An 18427-nucleotide genomic window follows, 5' to 3' on the forward strand; every position below is an offset into this window, starting at 1 on the left:
TATCAAAGTTAAAGTGGCTCACTATTGGGGTGTAGTAAAGAAGACCAAGTAAAGAAATAGCTCAGTTGATCTCTCCCAACATTTCCCTTTAAAAAACTTTAAAATAATGCCTCAAATTAAATTCTGGAATGGAAGAACCAACAAAAGATCATAGTAAAAAAATTCTTTCAGTCCAAAATACCTTAGGAGGAATACCCAGGAATATAATCACCAAATTCAAGAGCTTCCAAGCTGAGGAGCAAATCTTCCAAGACGCTAAGAAGAGAAACTTCAAATACAGAGGAGTCCCCATAAGGATCACACAAGAAATAGCAGTGAACACGCTAAGAGACCGCAAAGCCTGGAACACGATATTCAGAAAGGCAAGAGAACTGGGTCTTCAACCAAGAATCAGCTATGCATCAAAACTGACTATATACTTCCAGGAGAAAGTATGGGCATTCAACAAAATAGAAGATTTCCAAGTATTTGCAAAGAAAAGACCAGAACTCAGTGGAAAGTTTGACATCCAAACACAAAAAGCAAGAGAAACATGAAAAGATAAATATGAAAGAAAGGGAAAAGGAGAAAAGTGTTTTTTTTCTTTTATTCAAAATCTCTTCTATAAGGGCTACAATTAGATCAAGCATATATACTAACATATGGTGGAAATGTTATATGTAACTTTCAAAAATGGTATGCATGAATATAGTAATAAGAAGAATCACTCAGAGAAAGATCGGGGCATTAACATGAATTGGAGGGAAAAAAAACAAAAAGAAAGAAAAAGGGAGAGGGGATAAATGATGGTACTAAGATATACTTGAAGAAATAGAAATAAATTAAATAGAATAATCTTTGTCACACAAAGATAAACACGGGAAGGGGAGGGAAAGAATTCTCTTAAAAGAAGGAGAGGAGAGGGAAATTGTTATTATTACTTAAACCTTACTCTCAGTGAAATCAACTCTGAGAGGGAAGAACATCCAGATCCATTGGGATCGTGAATTCTATCTTATCCAACGGGGTAAGGGAGAAGGGAAAACTAAAGGGGGTTGGGGGGAGAGAGTACAAAAAGGGAATGAAGGAGACGGAGAAGGGAAGGGAACTAAAAGGGAGGGACCAGAAAGGGAAGCATAACAAGGGAGGGGATTAGGGGGATTGATTAAAAGTAAATAATTGGTTTAAAAGGATATAGCAAAAGAAGAAAGGTCAGAATTAGGGGAGGATATCAAAATGCTGGGGAATACAAGTGACAATCATAAATTTGAACGTGAATGGGATGAACTCACCCATAAAATGTAGATGAATAGCAGAATGAATTAGAAGCCCAAACCCCACCACATGTTGTCTTCAAGAAACACACATGAGGTGGGCAGATATTCACAAGGTCAGAATCAAAGGTTGGAGTAAGACCTATTGGGCCTCAACTAACAGAAAAAAGGCAGAAGTAGCAATCATGATATATGACAAAGCCAAAGCAAAAATACACTGAAATAAAAGCAATAGGAAAGTAAATACATCCTGATAAAAGGGAGTATAGACAATGAGGAAATATCACTAATCATCATGTATGCACCAAATAATATAGCACCCAAATTTCTAATGGAGAAACTAGGAGAATTGAAGGAGGAAATAGATAATAAAACTATTCTAGTGGGATATCTGAACCAACCACTAACAAATTTAGCCAAATCAAATAAAAAAATAAATAAAAAAGAGGAAAAAGAGGTGAATGAAATCCTAGAAAAATTAGAGTTAATAGATATATGGAGAAAAATAAATAGGGACAAAAAAGAATACATTTTCTTAATGAGGGGATGCCCATCAATTGGGGAATGGCTGAACAAACTGTGGTATATGTTGGTGATGGAGTACTATTGTGCTAAAAGGAATAATAAAGTGGAGAAGTTCCATGGAGACTGGAACAACCTCCAGGAAGTGATGCAGAGCGAGAGGAGCAGAACCAGGAGAACATTGTACACAGAGACTAATACACTGTGGTATAATCGAACGTAATGGACTTCTCCATTAGTGGCGGTGTAATGTCCCTGAACAACTTACAGGGATCCAGGAGAAAAAAAAACACCATTCATAAGCAAAGGATAAACTATGGGAGTGGAAACACCGAGAAAAAGCAACTGCCTGAATACAGAGGTTGAGGGGACATGACAGAGGATAGACTCTAAATGAACACTCTAATGCAAATACTATCAACAAAGCAATGGGTTCAAATCAAGAAAACATCTAATGCCCAGTGGACTTACGCGTCGGCTATGGGGGGTGGGGGGGGGGGAGGAAAAGAAAATGATCTATGTCTTTAACGAATAATGCTTGGAAATGATCAAATAAAATATATTTAAAAAAAAAAAAAAGAATACATTTTCTTTTCAGCAGCACATGGCACATTCACAAAGATTGTCCATACACTAGGTCATAAACACATGGCATACAAATGCAGAAAAGCAGAAATAATAAATACAACCTTTTCAGATCATAAGGCAACAAAAATAATGATAAGTAAGGGTACATAGAGAGCAAAATAAAAAATTAATTGGAAATTAAATAATATGATACTCCAAAATCAGTTAGTTAGAGAACAAATCATAGAAACAATTAATAATTTCATTGAAGAAAATGACAATGGTGAGACATCCTTTCCAACCTTACGGGATGCAGCCAAAGCAGTACTCAGAGGAAAATTCATATCCTTGAGTGCATATGTTAACAAATTAGGGAGGGCAGAGATCAATGAATTGGACATGCAAATCAAAAAATTTGAAAGTGAACAAATTAAAAACTCCCAGAAGAAAATCAAATTAGAAATCCTAAAAATTAAGGGAGAAATTAATAAAATTGAAAATGATAGAACTATTGAACTAATAAATAAGACAAGAAGCTGGTACTTTGAAAAAACAAACAAAATAGACAAAGTACTAGTCAATCTAATTTAAAAAAAAAAAAACAAACAAAAAACGAGAGAGTACTTCCGGTCAAGATGGTAGCTTAGAGAAAGCTAAAGTTCGGCTGGCACGGATAGTTAACCACCAATTAAATATTAAGTCCAAACCATAAAAAATTTAACAGGAGATGCCCTTCAATTGGGGAATGACTGAACAAATTGTGGTATATGTTGGTGGTGGAATACTATTGCTCTAAAAGAAATAATGAACTGGAGGAATTTCATGTGAACTAGAATGACCTCCAGGAATTGATGCAGAGTGGAAGGAACAGAACCAGAAGAACACTATATTCAGAGACTGAGACACTGTGGTACAATCAAATGTAATGGATTTCTCTACTAGCAGCAATGCAATGATCCAGGACAATCCATAGAAATGTATGAGAAAGTACACTATCCCCCCCCATAATAAAATAACTGCTTGATCACACGAGTTGATGGGGATATGATTGGGGATGTAAACTCTAAATGATCACCCTAATGCAAATATTAATAATATGGAAATAGGTCTTGATCAATGACACTTGTAAAACCCAATGGATTTGCTCATTGGCTATAGGAGGGGGAGTAGGAGGAGGGGAGAGAAAGAACATGAATCAGGTAACCATGGAAAAATATTCTAAATTAATTAATCAAACAAAATTATTTTTAAGACTAAAAAAAAGGAGGAAGAATAGAATAGTAGGAAAAGCATCAGGAAAGATGTATGTTCAATTGTCTTCTCTGACATTGTCATAGAATCTCACCAAGTCACTTAACATTGCCAAATGTAAGTTTTAAACAGCAAAATGGTAAATAACATGCAAGCATTTGTCTTTTTCATGTCCAAAACAATGTCAACACTCTTTAGAAACAAAATTTGGAAAAATTATAAATTGAGAATTTGAGGTGAATTTAGTTTTCTCAATTGTAAAATAAGGGGATTGTATTGGAAGATTCATGAGGTCCTTAGTCTAACATATGTCTATAAGTGCTGGAGGGGACCTTCACCTTTCAGGGCATTCCATCCCACTTTTAGGCAGCTCTGATTATGAGAAAGTTTTCCTTGACATTAAGCCTAAATTTACCTCTTTGCCACTTCCATGCATTCCATAGACCAACTTCATAATTTAACTGATGAGAAAAGTGAATTCCGGAGAAGTGAAGGGACTTGGACAAAGTCACATAGAAAATGAGGGACAATGCAGAATTTAAACATATCTTCTGACTCCAAATCAAGTCTTTTTTCCACTATGTAATGCTAGTCCCTCTCCCTATTTCTCTTCCTGGAAATGAATATTATCTATGTTATATTGTGTTTGTATTTATTTTTTAAATAATTCCCAATTACACTTTAATCTGATTCAAAGATGGAGTTTGACACCTCTGTTCTAGAACACACTGCTTCTCATGCTGAAAACCATAGTGCCATAGAAAAAATATATAATATTAGAAAAATGTTCAAATTTTTTATGGATTGATTGAAAATTATTCCTTTAGCATGAAATGTGCTTGCCTTCTACCACAAGAATATATTTCTAAAACAATGTGAATTTCTATAATGAGCTCCATTATAAATTAGTTGCTTATTTTTTATTTGGGTCTAAATTTTCTATTATACTGTGTCTGAATACCAAAATGAGGAATAGGAACAGAACTCCCAAGCTGCAAGGGAATTAATTAACCAATCAAAACTAAAAAAGAAGCCCTATTGCAACCCATCTGAATAAGCATTTACCCAGCACCTGCTTGTAGAGTGCCAGGGAGAAGAATCCCATAACCTGCTAATGAAATTAGGATGGTAGAATCAAATATCACTTTTAAAAAGTCCTAATTCTCAGTTTGCTAATATGTAATATTAGAAAAATATGACTATGCTAATATAATCAGTCAGTACAAAAGTGCTATTTCTGCCTCTAGAATTCAGCACAATTATTAAAAATATTTAGTGCCTATTCATTCTCTACTATATTCTTTCCAACATTTGATGATTACATTTTGATTCATCTTCCTGGTATTCTCTAAGCCCTCTAGGGTTTCTTTTTTAAAGACCTTAAGAAAGATTATTTCAGAAGTGTTTGTTGAATTCATAAACACATTTTCTAAAATCAATATATACCAAAGGGAAACCATTTCATCAGATGTTTTGCATATTGCTTTATTCTTAGACCAAGTTCTTATGCCTAAGGGAGCCAGCAAAGCAAAGGTTAGTTTTCCTGCTGCTCTTTGGAAATGATATCTATATTTCCCCTTGGATATTTTATCACAGGTAATTTTTAAAGGAACAAATTAGCTTTCTAAACTCACTAACTCCCTTTCTTAGGAAATGAACTGGGATATAGAGATGGGTGACTGCTCTTGGGAATTTTGCTGCAGGAAAACAATTTATACAAATCTTTGAGAACTATTTTCATATTAAGCCTGAAACATCACTTATTCAAGGGAAATCTTTCAATCTAATTCTAATTACTGACATAAATTGTTTTACCTAATAAATATATTATTAAAGAATAAGATATCTCATAGCACTTGAAGAGAAAGATCTTTCTGACTATCTCATGGTCATGAATCTGCTGGCAAATATTTAACAACCCAATTTGGTGGGGGGAAATTTTATGTGTGACATACTTTTAAGCATCCAAGTGGCACTGTGAATAGAGTTCTAGTCATGGAGTCAGGAGGACCTGAATTCCAATCCATCCTCAGACACATACTAGCTGTCTGATCCTAGGCAAGTCACTTAAACTTATTTATCTCCATTTCCTCGTCTGTAAAATGAGCTGAAGAAGGAAATGGCAAACTCCATGAGTGTCTTTGCCAAGAAAATCTCAGAGTCATGAAAAGTCAGCCACCACTGAACAGAACAACTTCATCACTAATACTTTTTCGTCACTTTCTTAGTTCTAGATAACCAACCAAATGAAGTCAGTGGGAGTTACTGTACTAAGCATTGAGGTGACAAAGAAAAGAATTAGACAGGCCATCCTTACCCTCACATCTCACAGGCAAGGAGGGAAACAATACATAAGAAAGCAGCTGAAAAGGAGGCTAGAAATGGGTGAGAAATACTCTCTGGAGGCATGGTAAAATCCTGCAATCCAAGTAGAAAATTATCTGAGGATGTGTGCATTTCAGAGATGATTTTATCTTTAAAAAATCACGAGTCTCTGGAAATCATGAAATCTAAGAGATCAGTCAAGTATGAAATGATGAAATGAATTTCCTGGATATCCTCTCAGAGGGTTCCAGATGTCCACTCTGTACCTTCCTCTGCCAGAAAGGAGAATCCCAAAGGGCAGAGAATGCAATAAGTCATGTCCTACTTTGTAGGGTTTGTGCATTGCTGAGACAAGCAAATGCTCACACTGAAAATTTAATAATTTGCTCTTTAACCAGTACAAACTGGCTCCAAGACACCCCTTATATATGGTATCATACTACATTCAACTGTGCAATTTATTATTGTAATGAAACACTCATAGATACTTTCTACATTGAGATTTGAAAGAAATAGATATGGAAGGAAGTAGCAAATGCAGAAGCAGTGAGTTGGACAATACCAAAGGATAAAGAAAGACCTTTCATTTAAAGATCAGAACAGAGAGTAAACAAGTAATAAGTAACCATTCCTAGATGGAGAAAAGTACTTCCGAAAAGATACACCTATTAGAAAGATCTGACTGTCTTCTAGGCAAGGTATAAATCGTCTTGACAAAATATATTTTCTCTCTGTCCTGTCCCCTGAGACCATTAGATCTTAATTCTGTCTTTGATTCAAGTTTATAGTTTAATCTATATACATAATTAGCTCTATATAGCTCTGGGACTAGTCAGGTCTCAGGTAGTCCTGGTTTCAAATCCAGGCACAAATACTTAATAGCTGTGTGACCCTGGACATGTGAATTAACCTCTTTTACCTCAGTTCCCTCAACTGCAAAATACAGATAATTATAGTACCTATCTCGATATTTATAAAAATCAGAGTACAGTGTTAATGTCTTCCTCCCCTTCCTCTTACCCCTTCCTCTTAAGATTTATTCTATACATATCTACCATGCTGTCTAGATTTCAAGAGCCATTATATGTCATTTTTCAGGTCATTTTCCCTTCTTTCTTAAAGAGTTTAATACCTGGCTCATAGTCTTACTCTCTGCCCCAATCTATGCTGAATTCTCAGCCAAGAGATGCCTTCCTGTCCTACTAACACAGTTTACTTTTTCTGCTGACTCTAAACCTGAAACCACCTAAGATGTTCTCAATTCCAAGTCCCTGAGTCAGAGTATTATTTTCCTATCCACTTGACATGATTAATTTGGTTTAGGTAGCTATTGTTATTGAGGTAACACATATTCCTCATTTAGAATCCCAGAATCTTGTTTTGATTCCCCGCTGTTATTTAATCATTCTACTTAGATCTTGAGCAATTCACTTAATCTTTTTGGGCCTCAGTTGTCCAACTCATTAAAATAGGTGAGAAAATCTAAAAAACCTCTAACTTCTCTTCCAATTCTATGAAGTTTTATATGACCCTGATTCTACTATATTCTAGTAGGAAAAAAAGACATTAAGAAGTCATGTGATTTAAAGGATTTCTTTTTCTTTCTTAATACCAGAAATCAGTATATTTGATCTTTAGTATAATTGTTGAAATTTTGTTAAAATTCATGTTTATTCCCCTGAAATTATCTCCCTTCCCATGATGTTTTGTTAAATTTTTAAATCTTCATCTTCCTTTTTGGAATCAATACCTGTATATTGGTTCCAGGACAGAAGAACAGTAAGGGCTAAAAAGTGACTTGCCAAGGATCACCTATCTGAATTCACATTGGAACCCAGGACCTCCGTCTCTAGGCTTGGCTCTCAATCCACTAAGCCACGTAGCTGCCCCTATGATAATGGATTTTCATCTTATTAAGATTAAATGTGTACCTCTCTATAGATTTCTTTTGTCTGTTGGTCACCATAATAAGACACAGTTCACCTTGTACATAAAAACGTTAAAAGAAAATTGTGATATTTATTTTTCCACACTCCCACAGCTATGATGTGACATGAATATGTCCTTATGGTTAACTACTCTATTCCAGAGGAGACCAGGCACTCAAGGCACTGCACTGTTGTGTCTGCCTGGGAGAATCTGTGTTTCTGGGTGACTCATTTTCTAGATGAGCAAACAGGACAATGGAAGAAAAAGCTTACTGAATTTTAATCCCCATTGATTTTTGTCCTATTTTTCCTTCTGTTGCTCTTATTGCCTTCTGGGTCTGTTAATAAGTTCCTTCCTCTTTGATTGAAGAATTCATGATTTCCCCATTCCTGTTTATGGAGAATTTTCTTTCCTCCTAAATTAGAAACTGTTTTAAAGCTTTCCTTTATAAGGATAATAGTCTCTTCGTTTTTGTCTCTCTCAGTATGCTAAGGAAGAATGATATCTTCCCATTCTCTAATATAGGATTCAAATTTGGGGTGGAGGATGGAAAGAATTTTGAAACTGAAGTCAGAGCCCCTCGGGCAAACCATGTCTCCATTCTCAGTTTCATCTCCTCATCTATAAAATGAAGTAAAAAAAGTAAAGTAGATGACCTCTAAGATACCTTCCAGATCTACATTCCATGGTTCCATTTTGTTTCTCAATTAAGAGGTCTCTATAGTCTTCATAAACCTCAATTATATCTAAGTTTATAGTATAAACATATACAAAGAAAATATCATTCAACGTGATATTTTCTTTAATTTTAAATTAAAGAAGAATAATTTTATTAGACTATAGTCTTTACTCAGTTTTATATGTTTGTAATATAGTTTGAACATATCTATAAATATAATACCATTCAATAGGGCATTTATTATTTTAGGTAACTTAAAAAAGAATAATTTTATTCAACTATAATCTTTATGTACCTCAGTTATATTTGTTTGTAGTAACATTTAAACATACCTATCAATAAAATACTATTCAACAGAGCATTTTTTCAGCTAAAGTTAAAGGAGATTAATTTTATTCTATTAGAAAAATACTAAAGTCTATAAATATTTTATCATTAGATTTCCTTACATTTTCAAAGATAGCTTTTTTTACTTTTGCCACCCCTTTTTACACAAACTCAAATCCCTGTCCAATTTTTGCAGTAGCAAAATATTTAAAATACATTATATTTTAATTAAAATGTAAATAAAAAATTTAATTAAAATTTAAAATTTATTTTTAAGTTTTAATAAAATTTTAATTAAATTATCATTAAATTTTTATTTTTAAAATTACATTAATATGGAATTAAAAGGTCTAATAAAAAAGAAATGCATTTTCTCTATATTGTTGACAATGTCTCTGAAACTGTACTAGGCCCATGAGGATATTCCTTATGCACTAACATCTGAGATATCACATATTCTTTAAACCTAATTAACCTAAGTCTTCCCAGTGAAACTTTTGGGGAAACCAAATAGCAGCATTTTTATTTGGAAGGGTATTAATCCATTTAATGAAACCAGAACCATAACTAGAGTTGATTGAGAAAAGTTATGATTTAGGGTGCTGAAGTTTAGAAATCTTAAGCACCAGCTGAGATTAGCACCAAGTGAACAAAAATAATTCTTTGAAATAGATATTTTCCAGATGTCAAAGCTGTATCCCTACTCAACTCCTCCCTAGCCCTCTTTTTCCTTGCTCTCTCCTTTAGTAGATACCTTTCACAACTGGCCATGCAGGGTCCTGCAGGTACTTCAACATAGGGCCTTGGAATCGTACCAGTTCTGAGATGTTTCCCTCCATATGCTGAAACAGAAATGTTAATCTGTTGTGAACTATTTCTTGTTGCTGCCAACTGGAATGTATTCTGGCTTGTGACTAGAGAGAAGCTGCTACTAAGTATGGGGACACACCTGATGGTACCTAGTTACAATGGAGATAGAAGTACCTTGATAGATAGAGACACTGAGAGATACTGCTACAGGGATAGAGAGATGCTGCCACAGGGATACTGCTAAAGGGGAATGCTCTGGGGTTTACCTCCATATCCCTACTGATCAATCTATTTCCTACCCTCTTCCTCCCTCACTCCCTCCCTTAAGCCTTTTGTCTTCCTCCCTGCCCCCTGAGTGGACTATGAAGATACTCTTGTTTTCTTTTTCAGGTAAGGGGTTTATTGGGAAACAATAGGATGGGAAACTGAGGAAAGAGGGTGAGGGTTTTTTTTCCTAATCTATAATGAGGATTTAGGAGGATTATGGAAATAATCTTGTCACAAATGTGACTCAGAGGGATAGTTAGAGAGATGGATGGACAGCTATTCAAAATCTTCTTTCTTCTTGATAAAGCCACCCAGGTCTCTCAGCCTAATTTCAGAAGCCCCCTTCAAGCATCCTTCAGCCTGGGACAGAAGCTAAATAATAGTTCTCAGCTTCTTCACCCTCAGCCAGTCACCAAGAAAAATCTCTCCTTCAGCCTGGCTTTCCTCCAACTCTTGATCAGTAAAATCTCAGAGAGAGCCGGGGTTTCTCCTTTGGTCAGAGAGCCCCAAAACAAAGCCAGCCCTACGAGAATCCTTCACCCATGGACAGAAGCTAACAGGGATCAGTTCTCAGCTTCTTCCCCATTCAGTCAGGCTCAACTGCCTCTCCTCGTGGGAACATTCTGTTTGGAACCTTCTTCTTGATTGGCAGACAGGTCCCCAGCCTTGTTTCTTGCATCTTGGCTTGTCCTGCAAAACCTCTCTCTCTTCAAGTCTCTACCACAATCCACAACTAAATTTGACTTTTAAAAGTACATTAAGGTACTTCTATGACTCACCTCAAGGACATGTTTTGTTGTGCTTTCCTTTAGGGTCAGAAATCCTAGTCAGACCATTGAGTCAAACTTTTTATAATACAGATGTGGAAAGTGAATTATGGAGGAGTTGACCAGATGAATACCACACAGGTAGGAAACAATAGAGCTGAGATTTAAACTTGGGTCCTCTGAATTCTAAACCTTGGCCTCTTTGTGCCTATTAGACTAGGGAGGAAAGTCTTTAATCACCTTAAAAACATTGACTTGCAAATGAAAATCTTCATGTCCTTGATCCCAATAGAGCAAAACAACAATAACAAAAGCAGTGTGGTATATTGGGGAAAGTGAATCTGGAGTCAGAGGACCTTAAATCTCAGCTCTATAATTTACTTCCTATGTAAACCTATACATGTAACCTTTATGAACCTCAATTTTCCATATATAAAATAAAGAAAAAGATGAGCTTTAAAGGTCCTAATAGCATATTCCTATGAGACTCAGCATCTCCAGAATAAAATGTCCAAAGGAGGCAGATGAAGAGTTAGAGAAGTTCTTCCCGACCATGAATCAAAATAATCACTTTAGGCTCCCACTTAACTCCAAAACATTTCCAAGCCTATTTTTTCAAGGTCTCAGGATACTAGACCCCAATTAGATGGAGCATGAAAGAAAGCCCTATATTATTAAGTCTATTAATTGATATTGACTAGTTATTACTTCCATCCCAAAAGTTTGCTTCAATCTATTGGTCAATAAGCATTTGTTTATTAAGCACCTAAGTGCCATACACTGTACTGGGCAGTTGAATCATAAAGACAGAAGCAAAAGAGTCCCTATCCTGAAGGAGATTACACATTCTTATCTATCTATTGATTTATGTGAATTACAAGATAAAAATGATCAATTCAGAGAGTTATTAGGAAAGATATTTAATAGGTGTGAGGTTTTTTGCACTGTAGGCTTTTTACCCTGAAGCTGAATGTCATTTGGGCTTAATTTCCTCAACCATCCATTGCATAATAACATGTCTTTTATGTGAATAAAAAAAATGTTATTTGGGACCAATCACAATACCAGCTCTTAAAAAGTTAAACTTTCATTATTCTTTTGCAAAAAAAAAGGGGGGACAGGAAAGGAAAAGAAACAAATCAAAACAAGGAAAGGAAAGGAAAGGAAAGGAAAGGAAAGGAAAGGAAAGGAAAGGAAAGGAAAGGAAAGGAAAGGAAAGGAAAGGAAAGGAAAGGAAAGGAAAGGAAAGGAAAGGAAAGGAAAGGAAAGGAAAGGAAAGGAAAGGAAAGGAAAGGAAAGGAAAGGAAAGGAAAGGAAAGGAAAGGAAAGGAAAGGAAAGGAAAGGAAAGGAAAGGAAAGGAGGAAAGGAAATCCACAATTTAAAAAAACATGAATCATCTTTACTGACAGGTATGAGCTCCTTGATAGAATAAGTGGGATAGTAGAACAGAAAAGGCAAAAAATAAATCTAGTCTTCCATAAGCTTGGGTAATCAGGACAAACTAAGCCATAGCCACTGCCACCTGACAGATGACAGCAGAAAGGAAAATGCTTTCAGGGAAAGCCAAGGTGTCAAGGTTATTATTATAATAATAGACATTACTTAACATACGCTGAGTGCCTGTACTTTCAAGATCTATTGTTTCCATGTTATTAGAATACCAGTCTCCAGCTGTGTGCAGAGCAATTGTAATTATCTGATTAAGGACAGATTCCCTGGATACTGTTACCATTTATTTCATTCTTTCTGGTGTGAATATTAACTTTTTAAAAGAACATTTGGAAGAAATGATATAATTCTTATATTGTTTAACTTGCCATTTGGGTAAGTTAGGATCCTCATTCGATTTTCAAATGTACCTTATAATTTATAAAACAATACTTTATGGAACTATACACGATACACGACTATATGCCGACATGACCCAATGGGACGGGGGGAAGGGGAAATACATGAAGGACAAAAAATAAAAGACTGTTTCTAAGTTTCCTAGGCAACTGTCTAGGACACCTTGATGTATGAGTGATGGACTCTGTCTTGGAGTACTTGGGGAAGGTGATAGGGAACAGTGGCACATAGATTAAGTAAAGGAAGAGAAAATGATCTTGTGAGTTTTCTCAAGCTCTAAGAGAAAGGGACCCAGTTGTGAAAGAGTGTAGGTAACGTGGTAATAAACAGGCTTCTTTTTCTTACACAACTGTAGAGGGTCTTACACAAAACTACTAAAATAGTCATGCAGCAAGCTCAGACATCTCCTCTTTCACTTCGCTGTGCCATCTTGGGACTTCTCTGACTAACTTCTCCACCATACCCAACTTCAGAGAATGCTGTCTCTCCTGTGTTGGATATATACCTTTGAAAGATATCATACCTGCCAGTTATCTGTGTCAGGTCAAAATTTAGTCACCTTGGCAGTGGCAGATTAGGTCAAAGCCGGCTTATCACCCTCCAAATGACCACAGAAGAACAAAAATGCTTCAAAGAAATACCGAAGTGACAAAACCAGCAGAAGAAAGGGTAAAGCACTGCACTGGTTCATAAAAGCATCAAGAAAAAGCAAAGAGGACTCATCTCACTGGGGTACCAGAGGAGAGCACTGAACAAGTTTCAAAAGGACTCAGACAAATATAGTGCAAATAACTGTAGAATGAAGAGCCAGTGCAGTCCAGCTTCAGCAAGGTAAGAGCAGAAGCCAATACTATACAGACAAAGCAGCAGTGGGAGAAAAATGGCATTGCATAAGCCTGTTGAAACAGAGGCTAGGTATGAATGAGAATAGGCAGAAGAGGCACTAAGCCCAACAAGGCACAGTCTTATTTGGATTGGGCAGACCCCAACTCCAATCAACTGAACAGTAGAGTTGCAAACTTCTACACAAGGCCAACCATGATGCCTATGCAAAGTATTCAATCTGAGACCCAGACAATTGAGCCAACTCCAAGCATAGTACAAACACAAAACTGTACTCTTTCACCCCATGAATAGAGGTAAACTTAAGCATACAGACAAAATCAAGGGAAAAAATAATCCCCAAGTGAGAAAAAGAGAAAAATCCTGATGCTAGAAAAATATCTCAACAAAAGATTACCAAAGTACAGTCTCAGAAGAGGATAGCAATACAAAAATGATAAGCCTCAAAGGAAAATGTGAAAGGATTTCAAGCACAAATTGAACCACTATAAGAATCCCAAAAACGTTAGAAAAGCAAATAATAAGAAATTTAGAAGAAAAATTAAAATGGAAAGTGACAGAAAAATCAACAGCTTAGAAAAAAATTACTGAAGAAAACCATTTCCTATAAAGGAAACACAATACTTCAATCACAAAATAACTTCCCAAGAGAGGAAGTACAAAGCCTGAGAGAAGAAACTGGATTCCTCAAAATTAAATTTGGACAATTAGAAGCTACTGACTTTATGAGAGCAGAAAACAATAAAGCAAATTCAAAAGAATTAAAAAGTATAACAAAATTTAAAATCTCTCACTGGAAAAACTGGCTTCAAAAATAGATTGTAGAAGTCATCTAAGAATCCCTGGATTACATAAATGCCAGGATGAAAAGACAAAAGAATCTGTAAATAATATTAAAAGAAATCATCAGGGAAAATTGCCCTGATATTCATGAACAAGAGGAAAAAAGAGACAATGGAAGAATACACAAATCATTTCCTTAAAGAAATCCCAAATTTAAAAATTCTAGGACTATTATATCCAAATTCCAGAAATCCCAAGTCAAGAAGAAAAAGATATAATCATCCAGAAAAAAACAAAAACAAATATTGTGGAATTATAATCAGGATTACCTAGGACCTAAAAGCCTCTACATTAAAGGAATGGAAGGCATGGAATATGATATTTCACAAGGTAAAGAATCTAAGCCTACAATCAAAAATCAGCCACACAGTGAAATGGCATGATACTAAAAGGGAAGAAATGGACATTTAATGAAAGAGAGGAATTCCAGTAATTCCAGACGAAATAGAGCTAAAAAAGAAAATTCAATGATCAGATTTTATATAAGAAGCATAAAAAGGTAAACAGGAAAAAAAACTCAAGAGAATCAATGATATTAAACTAAACATTTCTTCATGGGGAAGTGGTTAGTAGAATAATTAAGATTATTATAGTATAAGGAGGCAGCTGGCTAGCTCAGTGGATTGAGAGCCAGGCCTAGTTGTGGAAGATTATAGGTTCAAATCTGGCCTTAGACACTTCCCAGCTGGGTGACCCTGGGCAAGTTACTTAAATCCTCATTGCCTAGCCCTTGCCACTCCTCCGCCCTGGAACTCACAGGAAATAATGGGGTTAAACTGTTTATATTATATTCCTTGCATGGAAAAGTGATAATTAGAATACTTAAGATATTTATGGTAGAAGAGATATTTAAAATACTGAAGATAGTTTAATGTAATTAAGGAAAAATAGGATTAAATTTACTACATTATTAGTAAGGTTATAACTAAGATGCTAAAGATATCTATGACACTTAAAGTGCCTAAGAAAAATAAAGTACTTAGAATGCTTAAGTTTAAGAACTTTATCACTATTAAAACAATAAATAGGAGCACTGACATTTCAAACTTTTAATGAATTGGCCCCTTACTATTTTTTTGATCTTCCAGTGATTCACTCCTCTCTAAGCACCATCTAATCCAGTCATATTAGGTTATTGGTTGTTTCTTGCACATTACACTTCTGTCCTGCCTTCATGCCTTTGTATTGTCTGTCCTCCCTGCCTAGGATACTGTACTTCCTTACTTCTGCTTCTTAGTTTCTCTGGATTCCTTCAAGACTTTGCTTAGACTCCACCTTCAACAGGAAATCATGCCTGGTTGTCTAATACTAGCATCTTGCTCTTTGAGGGTACTTTCCATCTATTCTATAGATATAAGTTTTTTTACCAACGCATTTATATATGGTCTATATTATTAAAATGTGAGCTCCTTGACAGTAGGGACAGTTGCTGTTTTTCTTTCTCTCCCTATAACTTAACACAGACCATGGCACACATTAAATATTTGTTGAGAGGCTCCAACAGAATAATATACCATCTCTGCTTTAGAGCTCATATCACTTTTTGGAATACCTAGCCCCAATCTCTATGAAATTCAATATCCCTGACCCCATTTATAGATAGAAGTAAGTAAACTTGTCCAAATGATTTTACTGTTATTTAATACTAGTGTGCGGCATTCTTTCCCCAATGGATCATTACCATTGATCCAGTGTATGACAAAGAACCCCAGTTATCTCCACTTTCACTGTTTTTAGGCACTTTGGTAGGATTAAAAGAATTCTCACTACATAAAGCTATATTCTCACAGAATCTACCATATATACACACTGTTCATTTACATTTAATTTTTTCCCAGTTAATGTAATGTTATTCTCCTCAATGGGCAGCTACAGGGTGCAAAGAGTTCCAGTTCTGAAATCAGAAAGACTTATCATCATCCTAATGTCAGATCTGATCTCAGAAACTACTAGCTGTGTGAACTGAACCTAGGCAAGGTACAACCTATTTGTCTCAGTTTCTTCATCTCTAAAATGAGCTTAAAATGGAAATGGTAAACCACTCCAGTATCATTACCAAGAAAATCTCAAATAGGGTCTCAAAAAGTCAAACATGGGGGGACTTCCGGTCAAGATGGCAGCGTAGAAGCAGCGAAAGTTCAGACCTCGGAAACCCTTCCTTACCAATCACAAACAGAGTACTCCTAGGACACTGAAATTCAAGCTGAACAACAGGATAGACCTGGGGAAACCTCCTCCTCAGCCTGGATCAAAAGGTACCGCACCCCAAAAGCCAGAAGCCTAGATCGCTTGGATCTAAGGGGTAGGCAGAAGGAAGGTCCCAGGACCCATTCCCCCCAACCCAGAGTGCTGAGCCCATGGCAACATCAGGAACCTCAGGGCTCTAAGGACTCACCTTGAAAGCAACCTGAGCCAGTCTTCGGGGCACCCAACACAGATGGCAGGGAAACATAGAGAGAAGGGGGAAGCCTGTAGACCCCTGGCTGGGTCCTTCCATCTGAGTCTCAAGGGAGGTCCCAGCTTTAGGGCACCACCTGAACCCAATCCCACCAGGAGCCCTCAGAGCTACTGAAAGGACAGAATACTCAGGGCTGGCAAAGGGGTTGTTCCAAAGAGCTTACCTTGACAGTAACCCAGGCCAGTCTCCGGGCATTCAACACAGACTGAGGAGGAGAAGGTTGGGTTTTTTTTCTTCCTTTTTTTGGCTGAGGGTTCATTCAGCCCACACCACCTGAACCTAATCCCATTAGGAGCCCTCAGAGCCCAGGCAAGCCACGACCCCCTCTCCCCTTAGAGAGCAGGGTCTTCTGAAAGAACCAGCTGAACCTAATCCCATAAGGAGCCCTCAGAGCCCAGGGAGGTGACAACCCCTCCCCCCCTTAGAGAGCAGGGTCTTCTGAAAAAACAGAAACCTAGAGGAAAAGGCAAGATGGCAGCCTAGAAGGAGCATAGACCTGGCAGCCTGGCCAGACCTTTGGAGATCCTCCATATTTGCTCCCACCGTCCAGGAAGTTTAAAACTCAGAGTAAACCCAGCCCAACTAAGCTGAACTCAATCCCATCAAAAGTCTCCAGAACACAGGGAAGCCCAGGCTCCCCATCCATCCTCATTGACTGCTGGACTTTAAGCCAATAAAAAGCCTCCAGAGGACAGGAAAGCTCAAACCCCCAAAAACCCTCCCCCAGAGATTACACCAAGAGATCTTCTGTTAAAGCTCCAAGAGGGGAGACTGATAGAAGTCCCCAAAAAACAAAAAAAAAATGAGGAACAAGAGCACAGACAAATACGAGGAGTAAAGAAGGGGTGAATTTGAACAAACAACAGAAACAGAAGAAAGAAACTACAATAGACAGCTACTACTCACCAAATGGAACAGAGGGGGAGAGATCAGCAAACGATAAACCAGAAATCCCAGCGAATTGGATACAGGCTGTGGAAGAACTCAAAACACAGCTAAGAGAGGCTGAAGACAATTGGGAAAAGAACTTAAAAATTAAGATAAGTCATCTGGAAACAGAGGCACTTGAACTAAAACAAGAAAATAGTGTCCTGAAAGCCAAAATCATCCAGCTGGAAAATGAGGCAAAGGAAATGAAAGATGAGGCAAAGGAGATGAAAGACAAGGTAAAGAGGATGAAAGATGATCTTCAAAGAAAATCAGAACAGAAGGAAAAAGACGACCAAAAACCCAGAGATGAAATCCAAACTTTAAGAACCAGAGTAGAAAAACTAGAATCAAGTGACCTTACAAGGCAGCCGGACACTATAAAACAAAACAAAAAGAATGAAAAAATTGAGGAAAACATGAAGCATCTCATTCACAAAACAGACGATTTAGAAAATCTTTCAAGAAGAGACAATTTAAGAATAATTGGACTACCAGAAGACCACGACAAAAGAAAAAGCCTGGACATAATACTAGAGGAAATTATCCAGGAAAACTGTCCCGAGGTCCTAGAACAAGAGGGGAAAGTGGAGATTGAAAGAATCCACAGATCACCCCCTGTATTTAATCCCCAACTGACAACACCAAGAAATGTTATAGCCAAATTCAAAAACAATCAGATGAAAGAACAGATATTACAAGCTGCCAAGAAGAAGCCATTCAGATACCATGGAAACACGATGAGGATAACACAGGATCTGTCTGCATCCACACTGAAGAACCGAAAGGCATGGAATAGGATATTCCAGA

This window comes from Monodelphis domestica, chromosome 6 (genome assembly GCF_027887165.1).
Source record: "Monodelphis domestica isolate mMonDom1 chromosome 6, mMonDom1.pri, whole genome shotgun sequence".
In the NCBI taxonomy this organism is placed as follows: domain Eukaryota; kingdom Metazoa; phylum Chordata; class Mammalia; order Didelphimorphia; family Didelphidae; genus Monodelphis; species Monodelphis domestica.